This window comes from Syngnathoides biaculeatus, chromosome 9, assembly GCF_019802595.1.
Source record: "Syngnathoides biaculeatus isolate LvHL_M chromosome 9, ASM1980259v1, whole genome shotgun sequence".
NCBI lineage: Eukaryota > Metazoa > Chordata > Actinopteri > Syngnathiformes > Syngnathidae > Syngnathoides > Syngnathoides biaculeatus.
Window position 1 is genome coordinate 20,005,727 of NC_084648.1, and position 15,368 is coordinate 20,021,094.

At 47.2% G+C, this 15,368-nt stretch overlaps 1 protein-coding gene across 4 annotated transcripts in view; it reads right to left on the reverse strand.

Annotated features, from left to right (window-relative positions):
- LOC133505567 (receptor-type tyrosine-protein phosphatase delta-like) overlaps positions 1-15,368 on the reverse strand; it is a 219,288-nt gene that overhangs the window by 125,073 nt on the left and 78,847 nt on the right. For all 4 annotated transcript variants that reach the window (XM_061828705.1, XM_061828704.1, XM_061828703.1 and 1 more), the window contains 3 exons: positions 13,916-13,991; positions 13,639-13,721; positions 11,868-11,921 (listed from right to left, as the gene is read on the reverse strand). The gene's annotated coding sequence lies outside the window, so the exon portion shown is untranslated. The remainder of the gene's footprint in view (positions 1-11,867; positions 11,922-13,638; positions 13,722-13,915; positions 13,992-15,368) is intronic.

Here is a 15,368-nt window from a genome sequence, read left to right on the forward strand (position 1 = left end):
GAGTTGATTCGAATGTGTAAAAAAAAAAAAAAAAAAAAAGTTCAACGTAAATTTAGTGTTGTGTGATTTTGGGGATGTGGGAGGAAACCGGAGTGGCCCGGAAAAAAAGCCACGCAGGGCACGGGGAGAACATGCAAACTCCACAAAGGAGGGGCTGGGATTTGAACCCCGGACCTCAGAACTGTGAGGCCAACTGCTCTAACCGGCTGCTCCACCGGGAAAGCCATGAATGCACAATATTTTAAAATGTACTTACAAAAGAGCCAATATTTCATAAACTACAGACAGATGCGTTTGCGCATCTATGTGGGAGCAACACTTTTAAATAACATTGTTGTGATGTTGCTAACCAATGATGACAAAAGTACTTCTCACCGTGATTGCGACTTCTGGTGCTGCACGGTTTTGCTGATAGCGTTATAGTCTGTTTCATACGCCGTTAGATGAACGAAGCTCCACGTAGGCGTTGCGACTTCCATCCGTTCATCGTGAACGTAATTCACTTTGATTTGCCATCACGATTGCACGATGGTGAACAGTTCTCGCCGTCAAAGGCGTGTCTTTTATTCGTTTGTTGATCTTGCCTTTATGCAACGTTGTCAAAATGTTTATTGGCAACGCCAAGTACGAATGCTTTGGCATCCTCCCCATCTGTGAATTGCAACACAGCAGAACTGTCCCTCTCCACAAAGGCTGTCCATTCTTGTTGAAAACTTCCTTGGCACTCATATTTTTTTTCTTTGAGCGACCATTGTCAAAAGCGTTTCCATAATTCCAAACTGATCGGCCTTCGACCCTTCTGCACCTGTGCACATCGACTCCCACGGCAAACTACGGCAACCCCACTCATGGCCCCGTCACACCATGACGTTGCGGTCAGCGTTCGGTAGCGTTTGAGGAAACGTTGGTCGTCGCCCACGGTCGTCGGGATAGCGCCAGAAGAGCCTTGTTTGAACGCTAGTGAACGTCAATGATCGCTGGAGAACGCCGGTCCGGAAAATAAGTTTTGAACATGCACAAAAGTTCTCACCGAGACCAGCGTTCATCAATTTTAAACGTTCCACGTTAAGGTTTTAGTAAGGTTGCACGAGTTTGGCTATCGTTAGTCAGTCGTAACTCGAGCGTTACTTGGTTGTTACTTAATCGTTTGCTTTGCAGTGAACGACTCACTGGCGACGCCCACTGAACAATCCCGTAGCGCACGCAGCGTGTAACTCAAGTCAAACGAACGTCCTTTGGCGTCCACTGAGCGACATTCGTGCGTTTCCCCAACGTCCACGCACACGGGTATACAAACCGGTGCTTTGCATTCTTACTTGCAGCGCTAGTTGCTGAAGTCCGCACACCACCTTTTTTCCGGCATGATGCTGACCGTTCAAACTCACGAGAACAACTGAAGTGACTACGAAATTTCCAACGTTTTCCTTCCCGTTCCGCTGTAAAAATGACCCGCCGGCAAAACGCTATCCCGTCGTTATCCACCCGTTTGGTCACACGCTCGACACGCTCGTCTAGCGTTGACAAATCGCCCGTCGCGCGCCAGTGACACGTTAGCACACGCTAATGCTTTTTAGGGGTGTCTTATTTGGTCGCTGTTAAACGCTTCTCGTGCGTTAATCACACGCCAGATGTGTCGTCCTCGTTTGAGAACGCTAAAAAATAGAACGATTGAAATGTTCAGAGAAGGTTGACCAGAACGTTACGGTGTGACGGGGCCATTAGACAAACCGTCTCTTGCCTGCACGACAGAAATCACATGTACAGTATATGTGGTCATGAGGGTTCTGCGAGCAATATGCAACCATGAAAAGAGCCAAATATGGTCAGTGAGGAGAAGGTGACAGACATGCCATGTAAAGTCAGGAAAAAGGAACGGGAAAAAAAAAAACTTGGACAAAGATGACAGAACACTTTTTAAAACGCAAGAAAGAGTAGAAAATGAGTCACGCGCCACAGAACTGCAGTTGGCATACCTCGCCATGTTTTTTTACACAAAAAAGTTATGATCAACATTATTCCGGCGACATCAACAGCGATCCATGGTGGACGCACGCAACAAACGCAGATAACAGCTCGAAACAGCAAATGTGAGACATTTCAAAAGCTTCCAATTTGATTGTTAAGAAATGAGAAAAGACCCCCCCCGACCCCCCCTCCATGCCTGACAAATCACTCCCAGTGTGTCATCGCAGCATCTCCGAGAAAGTTTTGGTTGCGTCGTTGATATGAACCAAGATCTGCCGTCACTCGGGGCACCCCAGTGAGAAGACAGCTTGGAAGGGGCCCGACGTGGGGGGTTGCGGACATGCGGCATCTGCTGCTGCTGCTGCTGCTGCCTCGTCTCACTGATACGCGGCAAAGTCAAAATTCACTTGTCCGGGTTGCGTCCCCTGTTGCGACGTCTCCGTACAGAATTGAGCCAATGTAAACTTTCACGCGCAAAAATGTAGTGTTTCACTAACTTTATGTTCCGCCATCACTCGTGGTTCTTTTTAAACTTTTGAAATAATTAAGAACGGACCTCGGGCAGCATTTAGCCATGACGGGGAATTAGCAACCCTTCTGCTCGACAGGTATATTTGACACGTCTTTTTTTAAATATTTTATGTAATTGAATGTACATTTTCAAAGAATAAAACTTATTAAACAGTTAACATTTAGTGTTAATCATGCTAGAGACGGAGCCGCCACGGCTAACGATGGCTTGTTCGAAGTGCTAATGCTAGCATAGTATTGCTCGTGCGTGGATAAGCGTTTTCTGCACCGATTGTCACAACTACACACTTTCGTCATCGCATATGAAAGGACGCACTTGAGAAACACGCTCGTGCACGTCACGCACGGACGCCTGAGGCGCGAGAGCGATTAGCAAAGTGAGTCAAGTCTTGCCGGCGGTTTTAACACTGCACATTTCGCTGTCGCTGATTTCTTTTGGAACGACAGTTTCTTCAATTGCGGTTGACGTTACTTAGAACATTTCCTCGACGGATTTTTCTGGAGCAAAAATTGTTTTGGAAAATTATTATTGGATTTGCACTTGAGGGTTGGACTATATGTCCCCCCCCCCCCGCCCCGCCCCCACCTCCCCTTACTGAAATGCGACTAAATGTAGGTTATTGCAGATGGAGTTTTGCGTGGACAACCCAGAAAGAAAAGCATAATGTTGGGAGTTTGGAGCGATAGGAGTCATCAGGTCATCATTAAGCGGAGCTGCCGACTCGCTCCAAGCGGGTGACGACTGACACGCCGAGAAGCGGCCATATCAGCGGAGAAGCGCACGGCCGGAATGCTCGTAGCGCAGTCGAGGAGCTTATTTTGCCCCGGACTCCATCCCGACAGGGACCTCACCGGAAAAGAGATGTGCAAATTTGTCCAAAGTATGCATTTTGCATGCGCGCAGACACATTCGCACGAGTCCCCGCAAAGTGGCTGTCACAGTGATTGGTTCCTTTCGCCCACCCACAATGGCCAATTATGCGCTATTAGAGCCCACAACGGCTCCTGCGGCCTGCGCGCCTCGAGTGCGTGTATCCGTGTACGTGGGCGTCATCGTGGGCGTGATTGGCAAATTGCTGGCTATGTATTACAACGCGCGGAAAGAAGGGGCGGAGATACGTCGATCAGTTGGAGGAAGCCAGCCAGAAACACGCAGACATGACTGGGGGGGGGGACACCAAAAGACTGATCGTATTTGACAGTGGTAGAAAAAACGACCTCACGGGGAGCCGCAAGACCTCCAGTGAGCTGCGTGCTGATGACAGATGTCTGGTGGCCCGAGACGTGCGAGACGAAGCCAAGCCCGAGCCGAGCTCACCACAGACGGAGGAACCCGGTCGGCGGATGACGAGCGTTCCGTCGCGGACGAGCAGGACATGACTGAGCGATACGCGGCTGGGTTTTTCAAACGCCATATCAAAGCGGCGAGGACCCACAGAGGAGCTCGTATAGTGCAGGACGGCGGCCGTGTTCAAAGCGCCGCGCCGTGGATAACGACGCAAGTCTGTGACAACAAACCGCAGCGAGGCTGAAAGCCCACAATAGCAACCCTTTCAGCTGAGACCAATTTAAAACAAGCAAAACATCACATGTGATCAAGCACGCGAGCGATTCTTCCAGAACTCTGTGTCTAATTGCAAAAATTTCATATCCACGTAACTTTTTGTCAAGCGTCTGTCTCGAGTTACCTTCCTCTTTGCAATCTGCAATGCCGCCCCCAACCGGGTCAGACCGCAATTTTAGGTGACGCCAAGCATTTTCGGATTACGGATGGGAGGAATCCGATCGGCTCCGATTTCGATGTTCAGTCTCGTCGACTGGTGGTGAACACGCGAAAAATGCGCGCTCCAAACTCAATAAAAAAAAAAAAAAAAAAAACAACATTTTGAAGTACCAAGCGGGTCAGACCAAAGAGACCATTCTCACGACGTTTAAGCCCATCGGAAGATCGATCCAGAACTACGCGGCCAACTCGCCGGGACTCCCTCCAGGCAGCCCAAACCAGTGCCCTTCGAACCGCCACGGGCTGCTACAAAATGGCTTCAATCGATCACTTACACGGCGAATCGAAACTCCTTCCGGTACGCGAGCACAAAGTGACGCTCACGGAAAAATACACGCCTCAGTGCTACCTCGCCGGACATCCTAATCACGAGATGACAAGGCAAAAAGCTCGCCACAGAGCGTTTGCCCAAAACCATCCGAGATACCGAGCCACGGGTCGAGCAGCGCATTCACCGGCCGGCCGTCGATGCAGAGGACGACAGGGGCGGCCTCTCGGCGATCCATCGAACTGCCGTAGCCGACGGGAACACCGGCCACAAACGCGACATCGTGTTGGTCGGCTACCGGCCTCCAGTAGCCGAGTTCGAAAGACAACTCCCCCGGCCCGTGAGATCGGCGCTATCGCGACTCCGTTCGGGCCGGTGTCACGACCTCAACAACTCTCAGCGTGGACTCGACAGCAACATCGTCGATAAATCCCGATTGTGTGACGTCGCCCCATACGATACGCATCATCTCTTCAACCGTGCTCAGAAACCGACCGCGCTGATGGCGCAACGCCTGTGGAGCACCCCGGACTATGTGGCTGACTTTCTGGACCTTGATACGGAATAGCGGCGGCTGTACTCGGCTACAACAACAACCATCTTTGAATACCCTACACCAAGGGTGTCAAAATAATTTTTGGTCTCAGGCTGCGCTGTAGTTATGATTTTTCCCTCAGAGGGCCGTTACAGCAGCAAAACCAAATAAATGTTTAATTTATAATACATTTAGGGATAACTAGTTTGGAAATCAGAAGACAAGGAAACTATTATCCTTGTCCAAAAAAGGGTTCGGTATCATCATTATTCTTTATTATTACGACTATCTGCAATTTGGGTACATATTTGAGTAAAAAAAAATAATCAGGGACGTTGCCGAACATGATTTGCTTTCACGGGCCACATAAAATGATGTGTAGGGCCACATCTGGCCCCCGAGCCTTGACTTTGACACCGGTGCCCTACCAATATTAAAGTCGCGTACCGTACTGTGCGCTACTAGTTCAACGTACGGACACAGTTTCCCGTTCAATAGCAGGAGAAAGTGTGTGTGGCAAGTTCCGAGCGGTAGTGTAACGTGTGACGGTTGTCCGGCACGTTACAATTTGCGGGCCGAACGCAAGCAACAGGCGCAAAGTCATCAAATGTCCGCGCCCACAAGGGAAATATTAAATAGAAGTCACGAAAAGATGTCAAGACACCAACTTTTTCCCCGCTCCGTTTCTGTCCTTATTCCAAATTTGATTAAGTCATCAAGACTCCCGAATCCCTCCCGACGTTACTGTACATTCTTAATTCTTGTCCACTCTTTATGTTTATGAAGAACGACACTGATCTGTCTCGGCCTGATTTTGCCGCTACGCGAGGCTTCCGTAATCCTCATCCTAATCCAACGCAGTTAAGCTTTCGGAGGGCCTCGTTCCCACGACTTCCCCCGGTCCGCGTACGCAGCGCTGCGGGTGCCCCCTTCAAAACACAATCGCCCAGGCGCAGACTTTCTGCACCGTGACGTCAAAATCTCCATTTGCAGTTCAGTCGCTGGAACAAATCCAGTACAAGTTGAAAGGTTTTTTTTTTCCTTTTTTTTTTTTTTTGGAGAGGAGGGAGATGACGAAAACAAAAGAGTAGCTGTTTTGATGTCACCCTGCGGGAAACCATTTATTATTTAGCACCTTGAGAATGAATAGTTAGTTTTTTTTTTTAACCAATTGGAGATTTACAGTATTTTGTCTCTTAAAGGACGGTCAAACGTGATTTTGTTCATTTAACTATTGGACTTCTGTGCCTATTTTGGCACTAATTACCAAAGAGGAACATGCGAAACCCTGGCGAGCGATTTCATTCCTATGTTTGTGAGCAGCCCAACAATACAAAACCCCCCCTACGCCCCCCCCGCCCTTTTTTGGGGAGCCAAAGTCATCTGGGATAGGATCCAGCTCACCCGTGACCCTAATGAGGACAAGTGCTACAGAAAACTGTGAAAAGACGTCACCCTCGCCCACTGACTGCCAACCACTCAACCTTGAGAAAACTGGGAAATTATTTCTTTTTTTTTATTGCTCCCAAAAGAATTCATTATTTTCAATTAAAAAAAAAAAACATTTATTCTTCAATTCATCTATGCCAGCTTCGTATAGTGATGGGCAGAACAATTCAATGCTTTTCCACTAGAGGGTACAATTACCCTGTGGACCAGAGAGTGACCCATTTAAGAATATACTGCATAATACCAGATAAAACTAAAGTTGAATTGATTAATATTTGATGTCAGGAACATTTTTATTTCAGCACAACACGTACCCAATCTAATACATTGAAGAGGAGTGACTGCGCATGCCAAACTTTTCGAGTCGATAGCTAAAGCAGCCAAGACAGGAAGTGTACCAAAAAAAAAAAAAAATTACTCATCGTTAACTATGTACTTTTTGCTCATCTAAAAATGTTGATAATCAACATTTTTCCTTTCTTTTCCAAACCAGAAAAGTAATATGGTGACCACCGCCCTCTATCGACCGGCCTCTGCCTTTTCAATCAATCAATCAATCAATCAATCATAAACACGCTTGATACTAAATCGGACAAAATTTTTTGGACATTTTTCTCAATTGATCCAGAAGACCATTTTGTGTTCCGTTAGCTCGAAACGTCCGGCCGAGCACAACCTCGAGGCGTTCGGCGGGCTCGACGTCGGGGCTGTCGGGTTCCTTCCCGCCGAAGCCACCCGAGCGCGCGTTTATGGAGCTCACATTGCGCGGCGGGGCACACGCGGACGCCAGAAGGCGCAAGGACGCCGCCGCCGCCGCGACAGTTCCGATTGACGGAGAAGCGACGGACCCCGCTCGAGCCCCCGATTGAATAATGAATTGATTAGAAGACGTGCACTTGAGCGGCACCCTCATCCGACATAATCTCATTACAATTGTTCTCCACGCTAAAAGCAACATTTGCGTGCCCGAGCCATCCTAATTATGCGCTGTGAGTCACGTGAGGGTAATTACGGAATGTGAGACAGTGGGAACAAGGCTACGAGTGACCCAGAAATCCACGGGCTAATGAAGCGATAAGGCCCACAACACTCCTTCCTCTTCCTCCGGCCCCACACGCTCACCTCGCAGGAGGGGACGACGGGGGACGCCACCCGGCAAAGGGAAAGTCACAGAGACTCCGGGTGGGGGGGTGACGTCTCCCTCGGACTTCATTCGAGAGAGCGGAGAGATTTGGGAGGAGCTGCCAAGAGCGACCTCGTCCTCGTGCCCGCTAATCTGCCCGCCTCTTTGTTCTCTGCCGTACCCGCGGCGCCGAGGTCCCGATCCGCGCGGACAGATTAAGCCCGACCGGCCGGCGCTAAAGTGTCTTTTGAAGAATCGTCTAAAAGTGTAATCCCCAATGCGAAGCCAGGTGCAGGATGGCTAGCGCACACAAACACGCGGCGCATTGTGCAAATTGTGCAGCAGGCAAAGTGCGCGCGGTTGCTCGGCTGGCCGCGTGCTCCAAAGATTCAAGGTTTCTTTCCAACGCGATGAAAAATGAAAGGCTCGCGTCAGGCCCGTTTATCCTCTGCTGCGCAAAACGTCCTAGCGTGTTTTCTTTTTGACCTCAGAGTTTAGCTCATGAAAGATTTAAAACACACAACTTCACGTTCTGACAGCTGAACAAAAAAATTCACGTCGTCGCGACTCGGCTAGCTCAACATCAAGACGAGCGATAAAATTGGCACCTTCAGCTTTGCGTGAACCGAGGCAATTAAGGAAAGTATCAAAAATTTACATCCACCCATTCATTTTCTTAGCCGCTTATCCTCACAAGGGTGACAGGAGGGCTGGAGCCAATCCCAGCTGTCATCGGGCACGAGGCGGGGCACACCCTGAACTGGCTGCCAGCCAATCGCAATTAACATTTGAATTAAAAATATTTAATTACAAACTAGTATAGTGTGTTTTTAAAAAAATCATTGATATTAATTTTCTGATAATTATACAAATATTACAACATAAACTCATTATACATTCCTAAAATGTTAATATAGTAAATGTTGGAGGCAGCCAGTTTTGCGAAAATTGAAAATATTCTACATATCTTGGGGTTAGTCATTACTGACATAGCAACAGAAGCAATATTTTTTCATTAAAACAATATTCATTCATCCTCTTATCCATTTTCCAAGAAAGCTATCATTAAAATGGTTCATAAAAAGAGAGGAATTACTACAGCATCAGTAGAAATCTATGGAAAAAAAAAAAAAAAAAGGTGAAAGTTGCAGTGTTAAGAAAATCACAGTTTGCAGAATATCCCGTGACAAGTGAAGTACTCGTGTGTATTTGGATGAGCATTTGATATTTGTCCATAACAGCTGCAAATATGGTGCACGCAATGCCCAGCAAAACATTGTCGGCCGTCAAAAGGTCATATTCCCCAGACAGAAATGCATCAATGTTCCCCATCTTTCCCCAGAAAAATAGGTATTATTAAAATGAGGAACTCCAACAAAAAAAAAAAAAAGAAGTAAAATTCAAATAGTACTGAAGTGCTTTCAATGTTTCCTTCATTTAGCTGAACTTTAGTGTCAACAAAGTGCGTAGCGACGAGCATAATCTTGAATTCATTTCAATTCTTGCCAAAGGACATTAAAAAACCAACTTCAAGTTAAGCTCTGTGGCGTTTTTCTTCTAAAAGCCGTACAAAGTTTGGCTGCAGCTGCTGTGTTCAGACTTCTTTCTTGTGTTTCCAAAAAAGGTTTCTTTTGCGCGTCACGGCCTCGCTTGCATCCGAGATAAATGAGTGGTTAATTGCCGCTTTGTACACGGCTATAACCAAATTTGGCCTCCTTTGAGTGGGTGAGGGTTAGTACGCGAAATGGAAAGAAGAAACCCTCACCCTAACCCTATTATAGGTGTATTCGGCCCATTAGCTACAACTACCAAATTTCGTTCTAAATTGGGGGGGGGAGGGGGGGGGGTGCGCGTTAGAGCCCAGAGACCACGTAAATCCTATCGAGGTGGACGGTCTCGCTCCGTGGTAAGGGGAGGGTTACCTAACCCTTTTTTGTGTGCTTTGGGGTTCCTCGTGAAGACATTGGATGGGAGATGTTTGGTTAAAAGATAAGTAAGGTTCTTGGTTGATTGTGATTGGTGCATACTAGATATTTATTTCATACCTGTTAGTAGGGCTAACATGATAAATCTACGTATACCCCCTTCCCCTAGATTCCTTTCCCTAGACCCTAACCCTAACCTTAGGTCCACTTACCTTATTACCTTTCCCCAGACCCTTCCCTAACCCTAGTCACTTATCTGCAGCCCTAACCTTAGTTCCACACTTTGTTTATACTATTGCCTTCCCTCAAAACCTCATCCTAACCCCAAATCCACTTACCTTTTTCCCCAAACACCTTTTCCCACTTAAATTTTTCAGGACAGACACGAAGTCCGCCATTTGAGAAGACGACGTCGACAAGACGTCTCCAGGTGAGTAAGCTGCGCCTGAACAAGGCTCCACGAGCCGAAACGTTGCGCGACATAGTCTTACTCATGATAATTTGTAATTGATTATTCTAAATCTGGAGGTTGGTTGGAACTAAATTATTACTAAAATGGAATCTGACCAATTATCTATTAGGTTCAAGGCGTGGGTATCTTTAGTTGGGACATTATGTCAAGGAGGGCCCGTGCACCTCCCCTGTCAGTCTCCCATTCCTGATTGTGGTCGAGACTGGCGAGGGTTCATCCCTCATCACCTAACCCTATTTTACTTACCTGTGTCCCGATCCCCTTTCCCTAACCCTAAACCCAAACCTGAAGTCCACCTATCTTTTTCCCGATCCCCTTTCCCTAACCCCTATCCCAACCCTGAAGTCCACCTATCTTTTTCCCGACCCCCTTTCCCTAACCCCTATCCCAACCCTAAATCCACTTCCCTTTCTCCCAATCCCCTTTCCCTAACCTTAGTTAATTTGTGGAGGTTGGTAGGAAAATTTTGCAATTCTGGAAGGAGGATGGAATGTATAATTTGGAACATTGGCGTCCACAAATCCTCAAAGCGTAGTCAATTGTTAAAATGTGATGTACGTGAAATTTTTGTTCAAACGTCTTGTGGACATCGAAGGGTCAACACATAAGGGAAGATTAAGCTTTGCCTGAAGAAGGCGTAAATAGCCGAAACGTTGCGCATGGTGGGCTTACTCAACACAATTTGAATGGGGAGGAATTTGATGTTTATTAATTGATTATGTCTAAATTTGGAAGTTGGTCAGAATCTAATTATTATTGAACAGGAAGGAGGCTGGCGTGCATAATTTGGCTTATTGGACTATCTAAATTTAGTTTAATTCATTAATTAATTGGTGGGGGCAGGGGGAATGTTCTATTTTGTTTGGAAGATGGGGGGTTCACAGTTTTGGGGATTTGCCGAGTCGGAGTGGCCCGGTTTCAGCCTCATTCAAGCACCTAACCACAAGGGGGCACAAGGCACAAAAAAAGCTTCCTGAGAAGAAACTCTTCCTTTTTCCACAGACACTAACAATCTCACGTATTCATGCCGAGATTTTGTTATTACTGGCTACAAGAGCAAGCCCCCCCCCCCCAAAAAAAAAAAAAAAAATTTTTTTTGAGTTACAGCAAGCTGTTCACCTTGGGAAATACCCACCAACTGTAAATTTTGTAATTAGGATACATAATTAGGAAACGTTAACAAATGCCTTCCTTCTTTCTTTCTTTCTTTCTCCCACAAAACGGTGTTGATCAATTTTTGTATCGTCCAAGTTTCTTCCATTTTTTTTTATTCTATTCTGTTCTATTCTTTTTTTTTTTTTTTTTAAAGGCATTCTGATTGCCGTTGGAAACGCAATGCTTCCGCCGAACGGCGCCAATGTAATATTTCCCTTATGAGGCCTGAAAGGGCCGCCAATAAGTGCGGTGACAGAAAGCGCGACCTTCCGACCTTCCGTGACATTCAATCTCTCGTCTCGAACGCGCTTTGCGGCACGGAAAAACATCTCCGCCGACGCGGCGACGGAAGGGCTCAAACTCGACGATTGACGACGGGTGAGTGAGCGAGCGAAGGTTCCCATCCCGAATCCCAATCACATCCGGCACAAAGTGACTGGAGGCGCCAGGCACTTCATTTCCGATTCCACCCCCTCTCCTCACCCCGTGCACCCGTCATATTCCACTCGGGCCTCCTCTCGGCACTAATATGCACTGTTACTATGGCAACCGCACACACACACACACACACACGCACCGATCCCCGTCATCCGTTTACAACACGGCGAGTAAGCAAGTCATAACATAAACAGCGACCTGGCGGCGTACAAGCGTCCATTACCTTGAGTCATGGTTCATCACGGAACGGAGCAGGATGTTTTCGGGAGGGAGGGAGCTGAAAGGGAGCGGAAGAGAAGAGCGTCAACCTCCTGCGAACGTGACGGATCAACAGAACCTCTCATTGGTGACCCCGCGAGATTCGCGTCTCGCCCGGGCAAGAAGTCATTTGCTCCCTTGATGGAGACAAATGAAGCGAGCCTCGCGGACGCCAAATTGGGCCAATCAATTCCTCGACAGCAAGGCTCTCACAAACTTTTTTTTTTTTTTTTTTCTCATTTTAATTTCCACATTTGAATTGTGCTCCTTCCTGCTGGCGATACTCGAACCAAGCGGATCAACTGCAACAACAATCAGCTCTTAAACATTTTGACCGTTTTTTTTTTTTTTTTAATCCACTCTAAACTGATGAGAACGTTTCATGAATATGTTTTTAAGGTCAACAGGAGAAAAAGTTTGCACCGTTCCGAATTAGTATTGATGACAATTTGAGCTCCATATTTGGTCAAATATGCAAAAAAAAAAAAAAAGCAGCGTGACTGCTGGATATGTTGCTGCACTGCCACCTGTAGACGAAATTGAAAACTACACTAACTTTGCAAGTTCAAAGATTAATATATATATATAAAAAAAAAAAAGAAAAATCTATGAACCTGCAGATTAATTCCAGGTCTTTCCTATTGATAACACGTGACTTCCTTCATCATTGGAACTAAGTCACGATAATCATGGAATCTTTTTGGCGTAAATTGCTGGGCTTATACTGAAGGAGGGAAATGGCACTGGAGCGAGTTCTGCACCCACACGCACGAAGAGTCTCTGCTGCATCTTTAAAGAGGCCTGAGAGGGTGAGGACACGCTTCATATTTAGAACGGTGACGCCATGCAAAAGTCGACATGAGAGGAAAAGATCAGCGATGCGTTGAGTGCTCGATTGTCAATAATGCATAAGAGGTGGCCTTTAAAAAAAAAAAAAAAAAAAAAGAGAGACGAGCGCCGTCGTCGGCCGCTCTGTCTTGTCTGCTTCTTTTGCAAGTCTGCCCACTCCGTCGGGCACGCCGACGTCTTTTCGTCGCTTGCCAGTCGGGCCTTTTCCGCCCCCACCGAGGTCACAGAAGGCCTCGATGTTGCAAGTCCCTGGAAGATTATCATCCTGCTGGTGGAGGGTGCGTTCAGCGTACCCCCTCCCATCCTCAACCCCACCCCCGATCAATTTGGAAAAACAGTCACGGCTGACATTCATAAATGCTAAACCTGTCCTGTTCCGTATTTATGATGACATGAACGCGACGGCCAATGAGGAAGCGACGTGAAGCAAAAAAAAACAAAAAGAGAGCTGACTGGTTGCGCCGCGTCTAATCTAAACTTCAAGCCAGCATCGCAGTAAAAAGCGCAAAGCCTGACTGAGCTCAAAGAGAGTCTACGTGGATTTTTATACCGCGGAATGATATAGTTCAGTCGTCAGTCAAGTGGGGAAAAAAAAAAAAAAATCCTTTCAAACTCGGGAGCGCCTTTCATGATGTCTTTGCCGGGTCATTATCGTCGGCTTGTACACCTTCCGAAAATGACGAAATATTGAAATCAGAGGAACGTATTCTTTCAAGGTGAGCGTATTTTCCGCTCTCATCACAAACAGTTGCGGTGTGTTGCTTTTTCAGTTGGCGCAATGCATCACGGGATACATTTCTCGTCTCATGCTCATCGGTTCGTCACTACTTTTGCGGGATGTATCGAGGGCTTCGATGGGGACGCGAGAAAATCTTGAAGGAACTCACAGTCTTCGGGCGGGGTTCACCAAGCCTTTTGAAAGTCGCAGCTACTTCTTCGGTACCGATTCATGCAAAAGGGCCTGCAGTTCCTGAAATAATACACAATTATCTGTAATGACGTTCATCTATGGGAAGACACTGAGCAAATGAATGATGATGATTTCACAAGTTAGAATAACGCGCTGCATTTAATTTCTTTGAGTCCCCCCCCCAGTGTGAATCTTTGCAGGGTGCCTGCGAAAACGTTTTTGGTTTGGAGGTCACGGAAGCAGCGAGCTCTTACCCGCCTCAGTGCGCCGGTCCCCGGTGCTGCTTCATCTTCGAGGATTGAAAGAGTCAGAAATCTCCGCAGAATTCTCCTGCAACACAGAGGCAGAGCGGGGAAGGGGTGGGAAAGGGATGAGGAGATTAGGAAAGGGAGCCTTCGCCTTTCAAAATGCAGCGCTCTTAAAATCGACTCGGGCTTTGGGCTAAGTTCCCTCTGGCGTGCGCGCGCGGTCCCACGGCGTTCGGATCCGAAGAGTCGGCGTGCACGCCGGGCTGACTTCGAAAACGCACGCCGGGTCAAACGGGAGGCCACACGGGCGGCCTTTCCAGACTCGGAGAAGGCGCCGCCTCTTCTCGGCGTGGGGAAAGCGTGCGGAACCTCTGCGCGGTCGACATGGATTCCGACAGACCGGAGGCCCTGCGTCAGGACACACGTGTCGATAACGACACGGGCGTGCGTGCGTGCGTGCGACGTTAGCCGCTTTGCGCATTTGTACATCCCGAATGTGAACTTTCTCGTGGTTGGCGATTGAAACGACACCGCTGGGGTCATCTGCGCAGGGGGTGAAAACAGACAAAGTTGGATTGGTAGGGATTTTTTTCACGATGTCCTGTACGCTGCTTGTCCTCAACGGGGACACGGGGAAGCTGGAGCCTTTTCCCGGCTGATCTTCTGCCACTTACGGGGCGCAAATAGAAAAAAAAAAAAAACTGCTGGCATTCACATTCACACCTTGGCGAAAGATGGAGACAGGAAAGCCCAAGCGAGGGCAGGGAGAACCGCCACCCTCCAAGAAAAGATGTCAACCCACAAGAGCAAATACAATTTTTTTTTTTTTTTTTTTTTACCATTTATGAACCAACACATTTAAAATATTGATTTGACAAGCATTTTCGACTTCAAGAGCTCGTCAAGTTCACTTAGGGCAAAAGTTTATTTTCCAAGTTGAGCAAGGTGCCATGACACAACTCTACCGCTAGTCTGTGCTGTTACACCATCGCTGCATTTCTGCCTGTGACCGACTTACTTAATAGGGGCAGATGATGATGATGATGATGATGGCAGCATAGATGAGCCCGAAAGATCACCAGTGACTGCTTTGCAAATTACAACTACGACACTTGCCAGAAAGTGTGGAGCATTTGTGACCTATAAAAAACCTTTGCTTCTTCTGGTTAAAATGTTCAAATGATGACCTTTGATGCGACGCACACGTTTGTGCGATATGAATGGGCGAAGGGGATGAAATATCCTGTACAGTAAATAACGGCGGAGACCATTTGAGCCCGGAGCTAAATAGGTGACAATAATTCCTTGAGATTTTCTTTCCCAAGTTCAAATAACTTTGTACGTTCTACAAAGTCACCTCGAGTCAATCAGAAGTCATTGAGGACATTAAACGTTCGGAAAAGGAGCCGTTTGGGAAGTTTGCATCTGAGCGGGGACTTGAAGCTAACACAACCTGTGC